We start from the raw sequence: 19,028 nt of genomic DNA, 5'->3' as shown, positions 1-19,028 counted from the left end.
CGTGATGGAGCCCTGCTTTCCTGGGGATGGCTGAACACCTGCCTGCCGATGGGAAGCAGTGAATGAATTCCTTGTTTTGCTTTGCTTGGGTGCGTGGATTTTCCTCTACCTGTTAAACTGTCTTTATCTCAACCCATGAGTTTTCTCACCTTTACTCTTCTGACTCTCTCCCCCATCCCACCAGGGGGAAGTGAGCGAGAGGCTGTGTGGGGCTTAGTTGCTGGCTGGGGTGAAACTATGACAATGTGGAACACCTGAGGACAGAGAAAGCTGTGGCATTAGTCTCAAGTTTTACGCCTGTCATTATGCTTGTGAAGAAACTTACGGTCTTTGGAAATAGAGTTATACATCAGGACACTAACAGGGTACTAAATCACTACACTTGAACGCAATTGCCTATTCTTATAGATCCCATTATTTCAAAGTCACATTTTCCTGCTGCTGTTCCAGCCTCTGTACAACATAAAGAGCACCTTCTCTCAAGTGATTTTAAAAAAAAAAGTGAGAGGAAAGAGAAAATAGTATTATGCACTGTAAATGCACCGTCCAGCATAAGTTGAAATTTAAAGTATTTAAATATCTTTGTATTCTCCTATTGGAAGACTCCTATATGGCATAGAGGTTATTTGCAGAGAAGGCAGCATGCTTATACAGATTTCATTGCCATCCATCTAAAATGTCTATTTTTATGTCATTTCCTAAAAAGCCGGCACTTTTTCAATCAATAATTTCCAGTAACCATGTAGTATCAAATAACTCCCGTTCTCAGTGACCACATTCCTGGATTGCCCTTCCCAATTTTTCAATACCTGTGAAGGTTTAGAAGTTGTACGTGATAGTATAAATATGGGTTACTGAAAACCTTACCCATTTATTCCTATCCACAGCCCTTAAGTAACTTGTATTTAAGTTACAGAGAAATGTTTGTCTCGCTGCCTACAAAGGGAACAACGACTTTTGTTCAGCCCCATTCCAGACAGTGGTCTGTACAAAGAGAAATCAAAACCAATGTTCAGTTTGCTGGCAGCCCACTTTCCCCACAAACAGAAAAATGGTGGTGTAAATTGAATCACGTGGGTTACACTTAAGCACTAGGAGGGGAATTTTGCTCAAGGGCTTGAACGTTTTTTTAAAAGTAAAATGAAATAAGGTTCCACCTAAAGTAATGTCCAAAAAAGCAAAATAAAAAAAAAAATTATCTAGTTTTAATTCTTGTTGCCCCAGCTGAAGTAATTTCACAAGTTGACAAACCTCAGTGAAAAGTTTTGGTTGACTCAAATCTGCAAGCATAAAAAGTTTCAGCTGAAAAATAAACATCATTTAGTTTTTCAGCCCAAATTTTGCAGCCCATAGAGGGACAATGTAGATATCCAGACCCTGGACTTTTCTCCTGCATCACTTGAATGCTTTTCCATCACCACTAAACTGAAGATTTCTAACGAAGCAAGAACTAGCACTTGGCACTAGACCATCACCCAAGCTATGCCAAGCCATTGCTGCCAAAACACATTGAACCTTGATACCCAAGCATCCAGGACCTCTGTGAAACAGGGGAACAAAGCTCTGCCTTTCAAAAAATAAGGGGAAGAACAGAGAGAATAAAACAGCACTGTCCTGACCACGGAGATCTTGCAGCATTACTCAGTGCTGACAGTGAAAGCAGCAGCACTTGGCTAGAGAATTACAGCAAGCACCAAGGTGAGCCATTGATTTCAGATGGGTGCTGGTACAGCCTGGCATCAACTCCAAGAGCAGAAGGCCTGAAAATGAAATTTGCATTTTTAATAGCAATAGTTCTTTGGGCGATGGGAAGGCCAGGGTCAAGGTTAATCTGGGCTTAAAGACTCTGCAAAGAAGTTTAATTTACTTGGGTCAGAGTTTAGCTCCAGCATCCAATATTTAAAAAAAAAAAAAAAAAAAAAAAAAAAAAAAAAAAAAAAAAAAAAAAAAAAAAAAAAAAAAAAAAAAAAAAAAAAAAAAAAAAAAAAAAAAAAAAAAAAAAAAAAAAAAAAAAAAAAAAAAAAAAAAAAAAAAAAAAAAAAAAAAAAAAAAAAAAAAAAAAAAAAAAAAAAAAAAAAAAAAAAAAAAAAAAAAAAAAAAAAAAAAAAAAAAAAAAAAAAAAAAAAAAAAAAAAAAAAAAAAAAAAAAAAAAAAAAAAAAAAAAAAAAAAAAAAAAAAAAAAAAAAAAAAAAAAAAAAAAAAAAAAAAAAAAAAAAAAAAAAAAAAAAAAAAAAAAAAAGCAAAGCCCCATGCCATCTCTTCTTCAGTAGCTGTTTGACAGCGATAAAGATTCAGAGCTTTCAATCCTCTTCCAAGAGGAACCCCAAAACAGCAGTTCAGGATACCCAGCATGAGGTTGCTTTTTCAGCACTGGAGGTAAGTCTGCAAAAGGCACCTGCAAAATACCCTGGGACATCCAGGGCTGGAGCCTCTCAATGCCACTGGAGCATCAGTGTACCTTCGGTCACACAGGACACTGCGGATGGTGAGAACCACCCCAGCACACAGCCGCCTTCCACGTGAGAGCACTGCTGCCAGCTCTGACCCCAGGTAACGTGCTCAAGGCAGCAACGTTCTGCTGCGGATGGGATCCCTGCATTCCCAGGAAACCACGCAAGATGGTTCAAAGCCAACTTCATAATCTGCTGGCAAAGTAAAGCAGTCAACCATCTGCTTCACATAAACACACCGCTCTGGACCAGACAGCCACTAGCGCCCTTCTACACTTCATTTCCCCATCGCAACACCAATCAATATTGACATAAAACCCCAGTTTACTAACGGTTACCCTCCCTACCCCAATAGCTGTTGGCAAACGTGTCTTGGCTTCCATTTCAGCAAGCAACCAGGTTGCCCGTGCATTAACAACAGATTCCACCGCCAGCCAAGTGGCTAAGAGCAGCGACCCGAGCTACAGCCGCTGCTGGCAATTAGCAACGCACCCCCACACACAGTCCCACGCTGCTTCATTGACAGCCGTATCAGCCAGCAAATAATTAGCATCACAGCTCCCCTTCCTCTGTTGCTTCTCCCTTCCAAACTCAGTTGATTATGTGAAAAATGTTTGGTTTTTTCGCTCATTATCTGGCTAAAATGTTTGAACAGGAAAGGAAGCGGCCACACGCCGCCTGCCGAAGTGTGAATTAGCATTTGCTTGCGTTAGCATCCCTGCCGCGTGGCTCTTTGTTCATTTTCAGCCGATTTCCTGCTCTGCCACTCAAGCTGGTATTAATGGAGTCACTTTTTTTCTGAGCTTGTTGTCTGTGTGGTGAGGGGGGGGGGGGTGTACTTTGTTTTTTAAAAAAAGAAATTCTTTCCCTTTGTGGTCTTAGTCATTTCTCCTGCCTAGCATAGCATCGATTCAGAGGCGAGGGGTAACTAGCCTGATTGCTCAGTCGGCCCAAATCGCAGCACCAACCCAAGCACTGAAAATTCATGAATCTCTCTACTCCCTAAAATTGGGAAAATAACTTTTTTTTTTTTAAGCCTATGCGGGTTCTTTTTGCAAGCAATCAGTGCTGGAGCCATTAGAGGTGTATTTTTCAAGCGTTTTCTCTCACACCAAGTGGGCCAAAATTTTCCAAAGAAAAAAATTGTGTAACTGGTGGTTTCCAAGCAGCGGCGTTAGTGCTGGCTGTAGATCTTTCAGAAAAGCTCACCAAGTACACAAGACCCTCAATAAAACCGAGCGCGCAACACTTCCATATATTGATCCCATGGGAATCTGTGACAATATAGAAAAGCTCCTCTAAGTTCTTTGACAATAGTTTTTGCCATTTCATTGTCTTATTAACACCAGGGAGAGAAGAGCTCCCAAGTCCCCACCCCTACGCACGTGGCCCTGAACTCTCCTCCCTTGCAGCAACAGTATCTTACAGTAGTACACATTTCATACAGTGACAAAAAAGAAGATATAATCCCATATCATTCCCTCAAAAACAAACTTGACAGATGAAGGAGTAGGAAAAACATCTCCTTGCTTAGCTGAAGTACCAGGGGCAGGAAGAAGGGAAGGTCAGGGCAAACCTCGATATACCACCTTGCTGCCAGACAGTTAATGGCAGCTCTCAGCAGGGTCTGTAGTCAATGGCACTTCAGTGGCTCTAGTGCAATGTGTCACCTCCAGACAGGACACTGTAATATTTTATGCTGTCCCTGTTTAATTGAGATTGTGCCAGTAGCATCCAGGTTCCCAGGCAAGACAACCCAGGAGCTAAACACCTCGATCAGAGGCACCATCCCCTTGACAGTCAGCACGGAAAGTGACACAGGTTTTTCCAGGGAGCATGAGGTGGGGGGAGAGGTCAGCAAAATATGGGTATTTTCCAGTAACTTTCACCCAAATAAAAGAAAATTGGCAGATTGAGTCTTCCTCTGCCTCCCCCACAGGGGAAACCCCAGCCGGGATTCAGGACAGCGCACCGAGGAGCAGCTACTGCCCTGCAAAACCACTCAGCAAGCGCCCAGCACGGGAACGCTGCAACTGCAAAAGAGGTGGTCCGGATCAGACCAAGTCTGCCTCCTGAGTGGAGCAGGCGGCTCAGCTTCAGTAGGAAACCATCTATTTCCAGAAGAGCCCTGTTGTGCACAAGACAAAGCAGGGAGTTGGGGGGGGGGCGGGGAGAAACACAAGACAAAGCAGGGAGTTGGGGGGGGGTGGGGAGAAGAAAGGTGAGGAGACATTTGAACTGTTTCATTACCTACTCTTGCTTTACTCAGGGTTTTTTTTTCCATTCCCTGGCTTAGCATCTCACAACTGAATGTATTGCCTGAGAAACCAGGCTCCCCAGCTGCGAGGTGCAGCCATCCTCCCCTCCCTCCCCAGACCATACTGGGAGGTACCAGAGGGGCACCGGCGGCAGCAAGGAGAGCAAAAACTGGCCAGAGATTAGCCTTTTGGTGATTAATCAGCATGGTGGTGTATAACCGGAGCTCTGCTGCTTGCTTCATACATGCCATTCAGCACTTCAGCTCCAGCGATGGCCACAGGGCCATAAAAATATCCTGTCACCTGCTCTGCCACCAGCACCACCACTTCTCCCTGCTTTTGCACCACTTAATGTTTTAGGGATTATCTACTTCTACTCCTTACTTTAGGGGAGAAGACAAGAAAGGAGAGGGGAATAACAGTTGTTAATAATTACAATCCAAACAGAAAGGGAATAAACTCAGTTAACTGGGAGCATGGAGAGAAGCGGATCTGTGCAGTGTCCTCCCTGTCTGCCAGGCCCCACAGTCTGTCCTTCTGATAGCCACTGACCCAGTCTGTGTTTTTGGGTTGGATCTTGTTGGTTTTTTGGATTAAGAACTAGGGCACTGATAGAAAAGACAAGTTTCTCCATGAGCAGCAGAATTTGGTCTCCTGATTTCCCATGGCTGTGTCTGATGTGGATTCTCTTAGGTCTAATAGTAAGGTTGAATTTACCTCGCCACCCTTGCTTTCTGGCTGAGGGTACAAACAGGAGACTCTCCTCTAACCAAGATGCTTGTTTGCCCATTAATCATCTAGCAGCCAGCTGGTTGATCTGCAGGGGTCAGCTGCATACACTTAAATCAATCCTAACTCCTAGGAAATCCACAACTTCCCTAAATCAGGGATCCCTGGGCTTCCAGAACAGTTTGACCCATTTGTTGCCCAAGTCAGTGAACCCTCACCAAGGTTGACTTGATGCCTTTCTGAGACACCCCATCAACCCCCAGCTTTCACGGAGCCAGTGGAGACGTCCTGGGCCAAATTCTCTCTCTGTGGCAACCAGCAGCAAAACCGATCTCAACAACACCACGACTTTTCTTAGTTAAATTGCCAATGGGATGTGAGCACAGGCACCAGGATCTCCTGACATCAGTTAGGTCTCAAGCCAACCTCTGTTAAAATGGAAAAAAAAAAAAGCTTCCTCAGAAAGAGTACTGATTTAGGAGTTCATTATCCCTGCCTGTGGGGGGAAAAAGGAAGGGGTTTTTTTATTTAGAAGAATTATTAGTCTATGTTATTAAGATATCACCTCTTAATGAAAATCAGCGTTGGCTAAATAAGATTCTGTGACAATTAGGCTTGCTGTCTGCAAGTTGTTCAGATTCCTGGATCGCTTTAAGACAGTTCCTGCAGAGAAAGTACATTAATCTTGTGAGAAGACCAAGAGGTAAAACCTCCCATTTCTTTAATGGAAAAGAGACAGTTGGAGACAGTTATTTTGCCATAGGGTAATTGCACTCCTTGTTTAGAGAAATGAATACTAAGACAGCGTTAAGAACCAAAAGCTGTTCATGCTAACGCAAGCCAGTATTTTTTGCTAGAATAAAAGCACGAGGTTGGAAGCAGGAACCCAAATGACTAAAACTAAGTGTGATTTGATTCGTTTTGAGGAGAGTTATTTCTGTAAGTCAGGGGAGGCATTTATCTGTAGTAAGGTAAAGAGCAGTCAGGGGTACGTGAGAGTGGGCCAGGCAGCTAGCAATGATTCAAACTGCAGCCTCCTAGGAGGTAGTCTCCAAGGCCCAGGATTTTAAAGATATCTGAGTGCCTGAAGATGCAGACATGTTCTTCAAAAACAGACTATAATCATCTATCTGTATCTTTAGGCACCTAATCACCTTTAAAAAGTTGTCATATTGCTAGAAGGAGGAGAGGGAAAAAGAGATATATCCATGCACACCCATTCTGAATCTCAAATTGGTGTTTAGCTCCCAAATTACACAGCCTCCACTACAGCCTGGCCAGGGGCTGTACCATCATTAGAGGAGGACAGTAACATAAGCCTTCCCACCTCTCCTCAGGCTGACACTCCATGCGGCATCACACCCGGTGGCATTTTATGCACCAGTAATGTGTTTGGGTTTGATTGCAAGGCTCTACACAACCGAACCTCCAGCACATGCCCCTAAGGGCAGTTTGGGTTATTTTAGCACCGACACAGCAGGTCGGAGATGGCTGTGTCACCTCTGCACAAGAGCGGCAGAGCGGTGGCCTCCCATCTTCAAAGCACTTAGCCCTTGACACAAGAGACGAGTAGATCTAGAGACTAGGACAGGAAAACAAAAAGCCCATTTTGAATAATGTTACAAACAGATTGCATGATTTCCTGAAATTACGTAATTACGGAGTCCACCACAGCCCAAGAGCTCCTCCCGTGTCTCCGCTTCAGGCAAGAACGCTGTTTCCATGAAGGGTCCCACCTTCCTCAGCAGGTGGCTTGAATTTTCTTCTGCTCAACTAAATCCAAAGCTCCTTAGGCCCTTGGAAAATTTGTACATGAGTTCATTAAGCCAAATACAATGTTCAGTTCTTTTCCCATGTCCAGAAATGCATTGCTCCAGCTCTGTATCAGAAAAGTTAAAGAAAATAAATAAAATAGAACCCAAACAAACGGATTAAAAACATCTGCCAGTGATCTCCAGACTGCTTTTCCTAGAATACTGCAAAAGTTGAGCTAGAGTTCATGATCCTGCCCTACATAAAACTAGCCCAAGCATACAGCAACAAATACACTAAATCCTTAGGCAAGGCAGCCCATGCTCCTGTGAAGTGCTTAAAAACAAGAAAAAAAAAAAGTCACTTTTGCTTTAGGGTTCTGCAGCACAATTTCATTGTCATGACACTGTTTTGCTCGCTGCAACCAAAAAAACCCCCCAACCTTTTGGGGGGGTGCCAGTGCTCCCTGGCTTTTTATTCTCCAGGAGGTGGGTGGAGCATTTGGAAGTATTTGGAGTTCCCTGGCTTTTTATTCTCCAGGAGGTGGGGTGGAGCATTTGGAAGTATGCCGGTGGAAAACCCAGCGCCCATCACAGATCTTATCTCCACCTCAGTCAGCACAGGGCACCCTCAACTCGACTCTCCCATGGCAGCCACGCAGACCCAAGCAGGGCTTTGAAATGCTTCTCCCCTCCTTTGCACCAGGAAGATTTTAAAAAATTTTCCCCTTAACCACTGAGCTCAAACTGGAACGGACCAAGTTATTCTGGAAGCAGCCCCTCCCTAATTTCATAAATACACGTACCAACAAATTTGTGGTACAAATGGCAGAGGCTGCCTGTTGCGAAGCAGAGCCTCGTATTTTTCCCTTCACTGGCAACAAATCCCCTCACAGCACATATTCATGAGTTACACGGAAGACAAATGAGGGCTTGCGGAAATGTTTTCAACTTCTCTTATCACAAACTTTCTGAGAGCACAGCCAGAGCGGACGGCCATGCCCTACAATAACCGTGCTTGCTGGAACAAAGTCTTTGCCCCAAAGACGACAACTGAACTTTCTCCCATTTTCCCAGCGACTTCTGGTGGGAAAAAAACCACCAAGTGCGTTATTAACCTGCTGCCAGTACCTGTGCCGGCCCCATTGCAACGATGCTGCGATCCCTTCTCCAGGCTGGGAACGTGCTCCACCAACTGCAGCTTCTTGTGCCATCAGAGGTTTTTGTGGCATCTCCTCCATCCACTTGTGCAGTCATTGCTCCTGGCATCTGAGCCAGGGAAAACCTGTACAAACTTCGAGGTTTTTCCAAGAGGAAGTTGTACTTCTTAATTTCCTCTCCCCAATACACACAGCATGAAATTCATCTCCCCACACCCTCCACTTCTCCCCTTCTTTTCTTCTGAAGCCTGTATTCATTTATCTACCAACCCTTCTAAAGCATGTATAATTTCATAACCACCTGCTGCTTTATTCACAGGAAACAGATCTATAAAAGATACAATAGCCTATTGTTCAACACAAAACTCGGTGCTTTGTTCTTCTATTTTTTTCTTTTTAATAAGAAACCAAAATTACTTTTAAAAGGAAAATTTGTTTCAAGCAACCATTTTCAGCCAAAATGATGTAGATAGATATTTGCATAGCAGTAGCCTTTATGAGACCAAGATACAAGCCAGAACATGCCTCTTATCAAGCAGGTTGGCTTCCAGTGGATACCAGAGAGTATTTCTTCCCCCCTTGCAAGCCCTCAGCAGACACGTAACGCTGATGGAAGAAGACTCCTGCTTCTCATGAAGAAGTGAAGAGAGTTTCAGCATTTAGAAAACAAGCAGAAGATCTAATTTGTGCGTGTGTGTGTGTGTGCAAAGCCATTTAAGGTGCCTCTGCAGAGAAGCCAGACTTTGGAAAGATTTAACTCACATCAACTTTCACAGGATATTAAACACCTCCCAAGGACTGATCCAAGTCCCATCTGATAAGAACGAATGCTAGACCTGGCTTGCAATGCCAAGATCTGGTACTGCTCATGCTTTCTTTAAACACATGACATTCCATAAAAAAAAGCATAAAAGGGGAAGAAATTAAAAAGACATGATTTAAGAATCTTCAGTCAACCTGCCATTACAGTCACATCTTTCATATACCAGAGACATTGCTACAATGCATTGTCTGTCACCCGTTATTGCTTTGGAAGCCAGTGCAGAGTAACTTCATTTATCTAATCAGCACATCTGAGGGAGCATGTGATAGAGAACCTGGAAGCAGTTCTTAATTTCCACTCAAGCTGTACCGAGAGATGGAGGAAAAAATACTTCAAAAAATGACTAGAATTTTTTATTCAATCCAGCTCCATTTTTTTGCTTGGTTTTCTGTGAAAATTAACTTCACACGCTGTCTGTACATCCATCCATCTACTGTCCTTTTGCACCTCTGGAACCCAGTGGCCAATATCCATCAACCTGAGGGGGGGAGAGACAGCAGCCTGAAAGAGGATTATAGTCCTGTAACTTTCCTACTCAAAACACAATTTTAATGAAAGACCAAAATTATTGCTCTCAGCAAAGCAAAGAGCTGCTGTGCAAACCAGCTCTAGACCAGCTTCACCACTCATGTTCCTTTGCATGGTAGGGAGGAGAACAAGGGATATTGGATGCAAAACTGTTGAAAATAAGGGTTATTTTGCTCTTCTGCTCACAGAGGAGCTTACGTTGTTCTTCTGAAGTAACCTGTGATTTCTTTTCTTTAATTTAAAAATATCAGGACAACTCTTTCCCCATTCTGTAGAGGATATGCTTTTGTGCATTAAATTAGGCTTATTAAGAGCTTCTTGAAAGATAGCATTGGCTGGATCTTCAGCACAAATAGCTTTTCCCAAACAAAACCCAAACACCTTCACTTTTATCCACTTCTTTTCTTCCAAAGCACCCTCTAAAACCATCCCTTTTCCAAAAAGGTCCCTTTTCACCCAGTGAGTCCACTCCAGTTCTCTTCTTAAGTACTCCCCAGTAAGATGCAATTTTCTAGTGTTAACAAATAAAAATAAAGAGAGAAAGGGAGAGAGACTTCCCTTCTTGCAATCCCTCTAATCCTCCCAGGCATTTTCAGACAGCTTCATCAGTTTATATTTATGAACAACCTGGTAGCACGGGAAACCACTGAGTTTCTCACCCTCTTGTAGGTCACATTTGCATGAACAGACACACACACATTATATGCGGTAATTTTGTGCATGAGGGACAAAAATAGTGCAGAAACCAACTCAATGAGATTATTATTTCTCAACGGTTCTAGTGTCTGAAATGATGTTATTAAAGTTACATTTTCCAGTCAATCTGGCAATTTCTCTTATTAAGCAGTGTAGACCGTACTGGGGAGAGTCCAACAATAAGCTAGGAAGATGAAATATTGCTGATATACTGATTGTGTTATCTGAAGAAACTACCTTTCAAGAGTAAAAATTAAAAGGGAATAAGACACATTTTCAGACTGATCTTTCATGAAAATTATCCAAGTGAGCAATTCTAATATGGTGAGAAATGACCGACAAAGTCTAATGCCATTCCCAGAGAAGAATGCCTCTCTAGATACAACCGGGTTTATTAATCTATGCAGCAGGCAGCAGTAAATCCTAGCTGGCAAGGGAATACAATTCCCCCTATTAACTCCACACAAGCTTCCAAACTTTCTCTTGAATATGGAGATGGATAAGAAACACAGCCTGCTGAAACCAAACCCTGGGGACTTTCCTTCTTTCAAGCAACAAATGCCATGCTAAGTGACTGTGGAGTGAAATCAAATAAAGATGACAGTTCTATTGTGGATTTTCAATCAAATGAAATTAAATACTGCCAGTTTATTAGACTTTAGCACTCAAATCACTGGTGCCACCTAAACCTAGCGGCCACTATTACCTGCTTGTTTAAAAACCCTGCAGTTAGTCAAAAAGCGAAAACAAGCTTTGTTTTAATGAAAACCACCATGACCACTTTCACTGCACAGGGTTTGGCACCAAGCTGCCTCCCAACTGGGAAGGTTTGTCAAAAGGTACACCCAAGCAGGCAAAAGCTTTTATTTTTGACATATCAATAGTTAAAGCCAAAAAAATTTATCAATGTCCATATTACAAAATATTTTGTGTTGTTTTTTTTTTTCTGTCTTACCTAACACTGGGCTTGGACTCACAGAGGTCCAAGGAGGAGATGGGGTGACAGGATTCAGGTGCCATTGGCAGTGCCAAGAACTGAGCACCCTTGTGCACAGCCTGGGTGTGAATATGCAGCACAAGCCAACAGCTTGGGGACGACAGAACAGGTAGAAGTCAGGACTTCCACCTTTTGAAATGGAGATCAATTTGCTGCAGTAATAGCGATAGTAAATTCTTTGACCTATTTTGCCTCTTACAAACTCCCTTTTGGTCCCTATGATCTTTGCTTTAAAAATGGTACCTGTTGTCTTCCATCCTCCAAGGTCTTATAAAAGGTTCTTAACTTCCCAGGTAGGTAGGGAGCTTCAGAAGCACAAGGTAGTGCTGCACTGAAGAGAAGGAGAGAAGGCAAATCTGATCTGGTGCACAAGCATGGCAGCAGAGCACATAATTCTTTATTGGGGAGGTAGAGAGCCAGAATGTGGGAAGGAAAGCTGTAGAGATTCATCCTATATGTGGGAAGATGTGTGTGTCCTCCCTTTCCACCCCATGAGAAAAATTAACCTCCTGGACATTGCGTTACCAGATGTCTTGTCATGACAGATAGGCATCTTTCTAAAAATCATTCAACACCCCTTAGATAGGGGATTCGGGGCACGATTCACAGTAATTGCGCTAAGCTCTTTGACCTGTATTATGCAGGGGGTGAGACTGGATTGTGAATGGCTCATTTGGGCTGAAAACAGCCCAGTCTAAAAAAAAAATAAAATAAAATAAAATAGGTGAACGTGCCATTTGGGCAGAGGCTGGCTGAACATAAAAATTACAGTTCAGTGAAAAGGTCATTTTTGTCCATAGTAAGTCTCTTCTGTGATTCTAGCCAGCTAAAAGCTTGAGATCCCACCCTCACATGAAGCAGGAGGATACATCAATATTTCTCCAAGAGAGACAAAAAGCAATGAGTGCCCAGGTTCTCTGCACGACCTTTTTCTGCTGAAAGATGCTCAATTTCAAACAGAGGAAAACTGGAATACCCACTCCCCAACATATATACAGATGGGAAGTAAAGAGAGAGAGCGTAAGTTTTGAGATAAAGGTGGGAGTAACAAAAACTATTATTGGATATCCTTGAGTGTGTAAATTAGTGGGTTGAGACAATAGCTTTTTCTTCTGGGCTTTGCTACAGCTGGATAACTTCTCCCAGTTCAGCAGGGACACAGCCAAGAGCAAATCTCTTGTAGCAGGCAGTAGATAGAGCAGAGGAAAAGCCACTGGATTCAGCAGAGAGGGAAGACAAGGTGGCAACTAGACACTGTGCCAACGTTCAGCCTGGTAATCCTTTTTGAAGAGGGACTTGCTACAGTTGTAATACCTTTTTTTTGTTTTACTCCTATAGCACTTCCAAGAGAGCCCATGTTACACAAGTAAATTAAGTGCTCCCAAGAGCATATATAAAATTTTAGCACCTGTGCTAAACTTACAGCATGCAATGTGGAGAGCAACTAAGAGTAGTAAACCAATCTTAAGGAAATCTGCTACAAAATATAACTCCTTAGACAAGGAGTTGGGGAAAACCCCCTCTTACAGTGAATCACATGCTGCTTCCCTGCTGATCTCCAGGAGCAACATCAGTTTGACATAGGCAACTCCTGCACCAGCAGGATTTAACACAGGGTGGGCAAAGAGAGCCCAGCAGGGCTGCTGCAAGGAAGGTCACCCCGCCAACTGTCCAGGTTAGCACCCTCTCTGTGCCCCCAATTACAAGTCTGCTCTTGCTGATGGAAAAGGCCCAGAAAATGAAATGAGGAATCAAATCTGGGAGATTTGCTGTGCCAGTTCAAGAGGTGGCTGAGATTGATGTAAGCCCATGCGTGGTGTGAATCAATCTCAGTGCCAACAGCAATAAGAAAATCCATGCAAACCACAAGAAAACAAAACCAACAAACCAAAAAAAACCCCAGGCAAATCAGGCCACAGAAGAGATGCACTTCAACGGAGTAACATTTAATAAAAGCATGAGCCAGGGATCAAGGGGTGAAGCGAGAAAACAGATTTATAGAAAACCTAAACGATGCCATCAGCACTAGCATAAAAAAGTCAAATAAACTATGAGAAGGAGATATCAAAGCTGTCCACGACCTCATTTGCTACTGCACTGATCTTATCATCTCAACTAGGCTACAGCTTCAAAAGGAGCTATGAAAAATCAGAGCAGTCTGGTGAACCAGGACAACCCTGGCTAACCGTAGCCTACAGCCGGGCACGTGCTCAGCCCCAGCTGCGGCGAGGGCAGGGCTGGCACAAGGCTCAGAGGCTTCGCTGACTGCAGGGAGAGAATTAACCAGCCTGACCCAGCAGAGAGCAGATACGGAAAGTCCCCAGCTTTCTTTGAAGCGAGGGGGGCCTATATCTCCAACAGCCTTTTCCATCATCTGTGGGCCAGTGCACAAAAGTATCTCACAGCCAGGTTTGCCAACGACATTGCAATGGGGCAGTCCCCCAGCTTGCAATGCAGCCCCCAAGGTTTGGGAACCCCTTTTAGGAGGACTGCAAAGACAGCTAGTACTGCTGGAAGATGGCACCATATGAGAAGACATTCAATGCAGTATGTTGCAAATCAGGTGCTTTATCCTGGATTTGCACTGCATTCTGGTGCAAAGTGCTTAAAAACCAGTGGCAGTCAAGAAATAAGGAAGAAGTTCCAGACAGCGTTAACTATTTTAAAAGATTTCCGGTGCCCCATTTAGACTTGTTTCCAGCTTATCCACGAAGCTCTACTAAACCTTACTAAGACTTAATTCCCATAAATGTGATTCTCCCCTCAGTGTTCAGCTAAGTAGCAATGTTTAAAAAAAAGTAAATACCAAATTGCGGGAGTTGGATTATGCATTCACGTGGTAAAAGCCATTATATATGAATATATACAGATGTTCCCACTTCGTGACTGATCTAAACATATGTAGATTTTAGACTCTGACACACAAACCATCCATTATGCAATGGCCCATGTACACGTCTGGGCTGCTTTTATCCTTGACTGTGTCAGGAGGATTCACAGGAGCTGTGTGAGAGATGGAATAAGCTTATAGTTAAAGACTAAAGAAAGTTTAAGCAAGAGCCTTGCTTAAAATGAAAGGAAGGAGGAAGAAGGAGAGAAATCAAAGAGCCAGAGAATATCAGATTTAGCAGGACAACAAGATAAAATAAAGTTTCAAAGCTCAAAGTTATTTGATGTTGGAATTGGTGTGGTCTGACCCCATCAAACCAGCTGTTAAAAATTTGCCTGAATTGCCCATTAAATCTTGCTTCCAACAAGCCCTGCTCCTGTTTTTGCCCCACTTCTTGCTTCCCATCAAGCCTTGCCTTGGCTTCAGGCTCTGCCAACATCCCATCCTCCAAACAGGCTGGTGACCAAAGATCAGCGCAGCACCACCACGATGAAAGCAAACATCTGTTTAGTATGAAAGATGGGTAAGACCCCGCTCCAGCAGAGTTATTATGCACTCCAGCTGTTTTATGTAGCTGCCTTCATGCAAACAGTTGTGCTGGTTTCCAGTTGCTTCACATTGTACGGGTGATGCAAAGCAGGCGGAGAACTCGGTCTCAACTACAGCCAGCACAAAAATTCCCAAAAGGCATGGAAAATCCTGGTGAAAATCAGAACAAATTGCTGCAAGCTGGGCTCTGCCACATTTGAAAGGCTCACAAGAGATGCTCGCTCTTGTGAGCAAACAGGGACAGCCTTGGGATTTTCACGTGGAAGTCCTGCTCCGTGTAGAATTCAAGCCTCACAGTTCTGTGAGTTAATTTGCCCTTTAGTTTTTTTATATGTTTAAAATCCAAAATTGCCCCAGGAACAGGGTGCCAGCCACAGGAGCCACAGGCTGGGGAACAGGGACACTGGTTAAAACAGAGCTCACAATTTGATGAGAGCCCAAGCTCTCCTGAGCATCACAAAAAGCCAGAGGGACTGGCTCATGGCAGACTCTGCCCAGGTCTGGGAACAAGCCATTTTTGCATTGCCCTAGACAGATACTTGCTCTGCCTTTGAACAAGGGAGGGTCTCAAGTCGAACCCAGATGAGAACAGGGCAGAAGCACAGGAAGCCCTCCTGGGGCTGGGCTGAGCAGCCCCCAGCAGCACAGCTCCACCTGCACCCCGCAAGACCTGCCTTCTCCCCACGCACTGCAACCCGAGGCCCAGCATGTTTATGTATAAATAAGGACATATGTCTGAAAAGATGCAACACACACCTGAAAAGACACAGCTGGGAGTTTTACAGCTTATGGAGGATAGGAAGTGACAATGAACTTGGGGAAAATTCAGGTGTAGCTAAAGACCGCAGCGTCTCGGGGAGAGAGGAGACTCATGTGGTAGCCGTTCTCCACTCAGGAACACAGACCATTAAGTGTAATGCTTCACATTATGCTTCCCAAATACCCACTTAATTTTGATTCAACAAGGCACTTGTGCTAATAAAAGTTAAAACCAGCAGGTTCTGTCGAGTGTGTAATAGATGTGTGGAAGAGCAGCATGTGCAGGTATTTCTAAAATTAACTACGAATACTAAAACTGACTACTTTCCAACCCTCAGGAATTCTGGAGAACGCTACAATCACTGTATGTGTGCACATACATACAGCGGGGTGCTGTGCGGGTGCCTGCCCGGCCCCTCACCACACCAAGGGTCCGCAGGGTTAGAGGAGGGAACATCCCTGCACCAGGCATTTCCCGTTCCCACAGTGCTAACCTCTAGATGGAGTCTGGATGTCTTTCAGAGCAGATATTGCCAAGTACTTACCTCTTGCCACTGCCTGCCAGAACCAAAGGCAGCTGCCAAGTAATACATTCCCACCAGTTTTGCACAAGTGTGAATGTCTGTGGCTCTATACTGGTGCAAAATGGGTGCAAGAGAGCTGAGCGTGTGCACAGGGAGACGAGAGAGAAAAGACTGGCTCTGTGAACGTTAGGTACAGCAGATCCATTTAATGATTAAACACACATGATTGTTTGCTTATAAAACGCAGCATCACATAAATCTGCTAGGAGCTAATTGCCTATTATAGCTCACGGTACTGCTCGCATCGGCTGCTGAATGATAAAGGGACTTTTAGAAAGGAGAGAAAGCCAGCAGAGCTTTGCTTGCTCACCTCTGCCGCAGCCTCCAAAACATTTTGTTTTCCAGTTCCTGCAAGGTGAATGCTTATCCCCCCTCTAAGTGATGGGGTCCCTCTGCCAAGCTCACTTGAGTGGGAAGGTAGAGGATGAATTGAAATACAAGGGGAAGGGGAGTTGCTTTGATTCTTTTTTTAAGCTATTATTATTAGTAACAAACTTCTCTCTATCGTCTCCATCCTTCTTGCCGAGCCTCACAAATCATAGCAGCTACTGGACTGTCCCTGGGGCCAGCCTGGAGCTAGGTGATGTTTGCCACCGCCTCGACGGTAGCGGGTCGCCTTGCACAGCCCGGCTAGAGCAGCAAGGAGGGGGAACATCAGGGAAAAGAGCCACATGCTACACACAAGGGCAGGCGAGGGAGCAATGGACCACAGGGTGAAACCTGGGAGCAAAATAGGAAGCAATGAGGGATGTGCCCTCTGTGTCAGAGCTCTTCTAACTTCACCCTGATTTTAACTTCACAGGTACAAGGTTTACAAGTCACCTGGGCTGTTTGATCCAGATCTATACGTACCTGAGCATTTTCTCCACTGATTTCCCTGGATTTCAGGCATATCTCTGTGGCTCTATCCCAGGACCCCATCTAGTCCATTCCTACCTCACACACAAACACTTAATCCCTACACGTGGGATGCTGCAGAGGAGTCAGCTGAGGATGGACCTGCAGAGAATCTGCCCGGAGATCTTCCACACATACACCCAGGGGGCTGCTGGGCTGCAGCTTCGAGGCACTCTTGCAGCATGAGCAACAGGGCATAGCATTTCATGGCAGGAAGGAACACGATCTGTTTACACAGTAGGTTATATGGGAAATGCATTACATTATTAGAAAAAAACCTTTAGCAAAACACATACATTCATCTTATGCCAACAGTTTAATCCTACCCAAATGGCACTGCATTCCACAAAGAAATTATCCTCTATAAATCACTGGGGCAGGAGCAGGCCACATCCCTCACATTTCAGGCTGAACCAGCCACTGCAGTAACGACCCCATACGGATCAGCCATCGTGCCGACAGCGGGAAAGGAGGGGATCTCCACTGAGACCTCGTGGAGATGCAGATTTATTGCTGGGACAAGTCCACCGAGGCTGGCGGCGCAACAGTGGGGACCTGTTAGTGGTTTGACTCTGACCTTCATCATTTGTACAGTCGTGCACATGGTTGCTCAAAGACAGAGGAGCAGATCTATGACTTAGCTCGGCTATTTGGCTGGGAAAAGCAGCTAACTGGAGCTGTGCCATCCCACTCTCGCTACGATGAGAGCTCCCACAGGGCAGGGGATGGGTGTGCTGGATCTGCGGCCTCTGCGGGCACCGAGAGGGCTCGGAGGAGGGAGCAGAAGCTGGGAGGGAAGAGATATTTGCGATATCAAGCAAGTCAGTTTGCTCAATAGCTGTAAACAACTTTGCATATGACCTCCAAAACAGCAGCAGACACCAGATCAGGGACCTACCTCCCTCCTTTGGGAAAGAGGCGGATGCAACAAAGCAGAAGGATGCACCAAATCCCATTTTCAACCATACGCCAGGGCAGCAGGGAGCCAGGTCTTACTCTTACCACCACACGTTCCTGCCTTCCTGGACAAAAGCGTATTTATTCTCTTTGTAACTGCTCCACAGCCCTTCTTGCCTTAACACAAACATTGTTCTCCCCAAACCTGAGCCAGCTCCTAACTTACAGCTTCATTAGGATATACCACACGAGTGTTAATTATACATTGAGATTGGAAGCTAGAGTACTGCTGGGAAGAAAACCACAACTCCTTCCACCTTTCTAACATGATTTCATGAACCCGCACAATAAGAAACAGATCAGTTGTGAGGCACGATTAAGTCGGATCATCTCTTTATCTCTCAGCTATACTAAATAATTTACAAGGCCGTTTTGGGACTGACATGCAAAGCAGTTTAACAATGATTTAACAAAAAAGTATGATATTCCATCCTTTCATGGTTTCCAGGTGTTGGGACCAATTTACTTCACAGCAATTCTCTCTTCTGGGCCTTTTTTTTCCCTCCTCCCCACAAAAACCTGCAGCTGCCAACTATGCTGGCATCTATAGCAGCTAGGAAACGAATTTCCCCGTGAAGCAAATTCTTCCAGGATGAATTGAATGAAGGCAGAGCTCATAATTGCACATTACTGAAAACATTTCTGATAAAAAACTGGGGAGATATTTTTATCCACATCTCCAGTTGTAAATTGCTGGGAAAGATGCTTTTGAAAAGCCATCATCTCCAAGCATGTAATTATCAGATCCTTGAACAAAAATACATGGTCAAAGGAAAAAATACTTTCATTGAAATAAAAAAAATCGGGGATGGCAATTGGGAATGGAAGGAGAGAAATTCTTCATCCTGTGTGATTTTGCACATCTCTTAAGTTACCAGACTGATTTGTAAATCTACAGATTAATAAATTTGGCAGCTGAGAACATCAAGCTTGGTTAGTAATATTTTTTTTTTTGTTTCGAACAGAATAATTATAATATTATAAAAAAAAAATCAGAAGC

The 19,028-nt window shown here is 44.0% G+C and overlaps 1 protein-coding gene across 1 annotated transcript in view; it reads right to left on the bottom strand.

Annotated features, from left to right (window-relative positions):
* The window catches only part of GRIP2 (glutamate receptor interacting protein 2), a 153,684-nt gene that overhangs the window by 63,074 nt on the left and 71,582 nt on the right, over positions 1-19,028 (bottom strand). The gene's annotated exons all lie outside the window — the stretch shown is intronic.

Source organism: Aptenodytes forsteri, unplaced genomic scaffold (assembly GCF_000699145.1).
Source record: "Aptenodytes forsteri isolate BGI_AS27 unplaced genomic scaffold, ASM69914v1 Scaffold53, whole genome shotgun sequence".
Lineage (NCBI taxonomy): Eukaryota > Metazoa > Chordata > Aves > Sphenisciformes > Spheniscidae > Aptenodytes > Aptenodytes forsteri.
Note: the sequence above shows the minus strand (reverse complement) of the source record. Positions and strands in the feature narration are given on the sequence as shown.